This window comes from Anomalospiza imberbis, chromosome 15 (genome assembly GCF_031753505.1).
Source record: "Anomalospiza imberbis isolate Cuckoo-Finch-1a 21T00152 chromosome 15, ASM3175350v1, whole genome shotgun sequence".
Lineage (NCBI taxonomy): Eukaryota > Metazoa > Chordata > Aves > Passeriformes > Viduidae > Anomalospiza > Anomalospiza imberbis.
This window is the reverse complement of record NC_089695.1, coordinates 3,507,877-3,512,377: the sequence shown is the minus strand read 5'-3', so window position 1 is coordinate 3,512,377 and position 4,501 is coordinate 3,507,877. Positions and strand designations below refer to the sequence as shown.

Below are 4,501 nucleotides of genomic sequence, written 5' to 3'. Positions count from 1 at the left end.
TGCCAGCAGTGGTGAGAAGTGCTCTCCCTCTTGCGCTGTCACTGTAGCCTTTCCCTCCACAGCCCATGGCACAGCTGGGACATCACCCAGTTGAACACAATCTTTACTTCCCACATCTGCAAAGCAGTCTCAAGAGGTCTGTCAAAAAGAGTGCTGAAGGTGTGGTGTCCTCTCTGTCCAGGAGGATCTGCCCATACCTTGCTACTGCATCTAATTCACTGAAGATTTTGCCTCATTTCAGCAAAATTTTAATTCCTCTTGGGCAAGTGAGAGTGTTCCTTCTTCTTGGTCTGGTTCAGCTGCTCCAAGTTAAGGCAAACCCCAAATCTACCCTAAAATTACTAAGAAGGGACCTGGCTGCTGCCTCTCCCCTTCCATCTGTGATCTGCTGCTACATTTTGCTACTCTCCTCCTTTTCAAGAAGAAATTTAGTGGAGACACCTGGGCAGCAGACCAGGTGTGCTGGGGGGTCTGTGCTGCACATGTCATGGAGAAACACATCCTTCCAAGTGGGAAAGGCCAGCTTCCACAGCCAGTTCCCTCTATCCCTGTCTCATCTTCCCAGCCTGACAGCTTGGTAACAAGTCTGAAACAGTCTGAGCTCATACTGCAATATCTGCAGGAAAATCATCACCACTATTCCTCTCACTGGCCTAAGAAACCTTAAAGGCAACCTCTAACTCTTCTTTTCCCTCCCTCCCAGAAGTATGTTCCTTTTAGTGCATAGCCAGCACAAAAACCACAAAAAAGGGGTTATACTAATTTCTACTATTTTTACTATTTCTACTGCTCCTCTTTTCAAAAGCTTTTTGAGCCAAAACAGGCAATTGGGAATCAGATCCTCAAGGAGGTGAACTTACCTTGACTGTGGAAAGATGGCTTTGAGCCACATCAGACCATTTCTGCTTGGTGAAGAGAGAGCCAGTCACATTGTCCTAACTGAGTCATGTATGATATTCTGGTCTGAGTTTCTCATGTTACTCCAATATGAAGCAGGAATTAATTTCTTCTTGTAGCCCTAAAAGGCTGTCACAAGGCAGCAGGGCTCTTCTGCAACTGAAGAGCATGTACAGAACAGTTCATATAGCAAATAAGTGTAATTTTTTAAACTTAATACAGGCTAAAGAGCAGCTCTAAAGACAACATTTCATTAGTGCCCGAACTGTTGGTCCTTTCTGTTTTGAACTGAAGCTTCAGATAATATTTAAGTTCCTAAAAGATTTTTTTTATGGCAGGGAAAGATATTAATAACCTTGGGTCTGTTGGGTCAATCAATTTTATTATGACTAATACAAGATCCTGTTTCTTGAGTATAGACTCAAAACCCAGGCTGCAGTTTAGGACCCAGTCTAGGTGCTCAGTGCTTCCCAGAACCTGTCCCATGTGCTCAGTCCTGTTCCCAGTGACTGTAACCCTCAGCTCCTTCCCATGGCCATAAGAGACTGCCTCATTTGCAGGTTTTTCTTGGTCATTGCATTGACAATTTTCCCTGGCAACGTGATAATCCTTGTGTTTGCTGCTGAGCTCCCTGGGTAGGTTCCCCATAGTGCTGTCAGTCCTGAATGGAGGGCTCTGATGCCTTCTCCCTTTGCTGCACAAAGGTGCTCCTTCCATTGACCTGGGATGGCTCAGGGAGGGTCTGTAAATTGAAGCCTAGAAATAAATAACATGTTCTATGATAAAAATATCCCAGGAGATCCCATGCAATAGGGAATATCCATTCTTTGACTCCCATTGGGACAGCAAAAATGTTCAAAGGATTGTGAGGAGTGAGCATCACTTCCCATTGCCTAAAGAAACAGGAGGTTTGTGACTTTTGTTGAATGAGCAGCCTGAAGGTCTGGGGTCTATTCTAGATCAAATGTGGCCTTTAGGAGGGCTGGGATTTTTCAAGAGTGCTCATCACTGCTCCAGTTCTTCTGTGCATGAAACCTCCTCTGATCATAACCAAGGAACCGCCCTGTGTGCTTCTGATTGCTACCTTTAAAATGGATCAGACCCTTCTGACCTGCTTCGCAGGTCTGTGCTGCTCAGCCACAGTATCAAGCAGCACCTCTGAAAAGCCCAGGTGGGAACAAGACCTGCAGCAGCGCCTGATCTGGGAGCTGGCAGAAGATCTCTTGGGTCTGTGTTCCAGTGCTTTGGAGATGCTGGAGCCAAGGGCAGCTACTTCCCAGCACGGGGCCCATGACACAGAGTTAAACAGCGTTAGGGCCAAGAAATGGGGGTTTCTCCCAACCAAAGGAGACCCTCAGGCTCGCAGGTTCTGGCGGTGGTTTTCCCACTGTAGTATGAGGAATATCTGGGATGTCACCTGGGATCTCCTGTATCTCCTGGGAGCTCTCTGTTTTCAGGGACTGGACACCCTCTCAAGGAAACTCAGGGCTCCCCAAGCTGAGGTTGTCCCAGTTTTCAGTTACCTTGTCCGTGCCAGACCTGTGGGAGGTTCACACTCCCAGGACACCTGAAACAGATCCCTGGACTTACCCGGTGTCCTGTGCGAGGTGAGGCTGGGCTCAGTTCTACAGGAGAATTTTGATTTTTCCAGTTGCTCGCTGCTGTTCTCCCCTAGCAAAAGGATTGGGCCTGCTTGCTGCAGAACATTTGTGTGCTCTGTTCTCTTGCTGCATTGTCCTGCCCCGGAGCTGCGGGTGGTTCAGCAGGAGACCAAGTTCTCCCAGCGCCAGCTGCAGCCCTCAGTCCATGCACGCACCGCTCCCTGCCAGATTGCACTGAGAGTACAAAGGAGAAGAAAGAAACTGGCTCCTTGGCTGGTGTTTGTGTAGTTTACAAAGCCTCTTTTGCAGGGTTTCTGATCCCAGTTGGCCCAGAGCTGCTCTGCTGCAGAGCCCAGGGAGAGCAGAGCAGAGGGCGAGCAGGATCTCTCCTTGAGAGGGGGCTGGCAGGGAATGGGGACACTGGCACCTCAGCACCCTCACCAAGGAGTTCCTGTGCTGGAATCTGGCTGTCCAGCCAGGGATGCATCTTTGCCGGCCCACTGGAAGAACCCTGTGTGCCACCAGGGCCAGGGGGATGAGCCATGCTCTGTAGCTGTCATGGATGTAAAAGCTGAGGGAGACTCCCCTTCAAGTCTTGCAGTGGGGACCCCAGGCTGTACCCCTGTGCCCCACAGCCCCCCCTGGGCATGGCCATAGCCACCCCTGCAGATGCCAGCATGCCTGGCAGCTCTCCAGAGGAGGGACACAGCTGGGTCATGGGGAGCTGTGGCTGTGCACACACCTGAGGCTGCTGATGCACCAGTGTCTTTATTCCTCAGTCCTGGTTTTGGTCACCGGTGATGCAAAAGATGGTTTTCCATCATATTTTTGGGGTGCAGCTGTTCAACAGCAGCACCCCAGTGCTGTGTTTTGCTTTGGGCTGCCATGGATCATGGCTCAACTTCTGCCTGGCCCTTGTCTAGGGGTGAGGCTGTGAGCTCCTGGACATGGGGACAGCCCCGTGAGGGGCAGTGCTGTCACACCACCCCATCCAGGGCGTTGTGCTTGTATAAATGATCAGGATCACGTAGATCCTGCTTTGAATTTTGACCTTGTTTGCTGTGGGGAGGGGACTGCTGGACTTTGTAGCGTAGATATCTCCTCACAAGTGAAAGTTGTTGGTCACTGAGGGAAGAACAAAGGAAAATCCTTCTGATTTGAGGGGGAAAGGCTGGAGTTATTTATTTTACAGCTCTGAGGAGGTAAACAGGGCGGCAGAGTCCAGGACAATTAAAATATTGACAGAGCAAGGATGACATCTGAGACATGGGTCTTTTTTAATTTTAAAGCCTGCAGACAGGGAAACAAGCTGACATCATGTGAGATTTTAGAAATACAGCTGAGGAGAGGCCTCCCACATGGTGGCTCCAGTACAGACCAAGGCAGGGCTGCCCAGTTTGGTCTCATGGCTGCTGAGGATGGTTGGCTTCCCTGCCAGAGGCTGGTTGCTGTGCCCCCCAGCAAGCTGCTCAAGTAGAAATGCACAGCCTGCTTCTGTCTTCTGAGGCTGCCCTGACACGCAGCCCAGGATTTCTGCACCCCCTCGTCACTGGGTACCCGAGGAACACACAGGGTCTGAAGGGAGGAGGGCTAACCCCCACAGGCTGCACGCTGAACCCCATCCTCTGTCCCGCCTTGGGTTAAATATGAACCCCATCCTCTGTCCCGCCTTGGGTTGAATATGAACCCCATCCTCTGTCCTGCCTTGGGTTAAATATGAACCCCATCCTCTGTCCTGCCTTGTGTTGAATATGAACCCCATCCTTTATCCCCCCTTGGGTTAAATATGAACCCCATCCTCTGTCCCCTCTTGGGTTAAATATGAACCCCATCCTCTGTCCCCTCTTGGGTTGAATATGAACCCCATCCTCTGTCCTGCCTTGGGTTGAATATGAATCCCATCCTCTGTCCCCTCTTGGGTTAAATATGAACCCCAGCCTCTGTCCCACCTTGGGTTGAATATGAACCCCATCCTCTGTCCCGCCTTGGGTTGAATATGAATC

General features: G+C 50.3%; 1 long non-coding RNA gene across 2 annotated transcripts; it reads right to left on the bottom strand.

The window, feature by feature from the left end:
- Positions 1-1,110: 1,110 nt before the first annotated feature.
- On the bottom strand, positions 1,111-4,286 carry LOC137482912 (uncharacterized). Of its 2 annotated transcripts, none has more exons than XR_011004264.1 (2): positions 2,488-4,286; positions 1,111-1,653 (listed from the first exon to the last, which is right to left on the bottom strand). It is a non-coding gene; the product is annotated as an uncharacterized lncRNA (long non-coding RNA). The 2 variants fall into 2 exon arrangements; XR_011004263.1 differs by having other exon boundaries at positions 1,111-1,639.
- Positions 4,287-4,501: the final 215 nt, after the last annotated feature.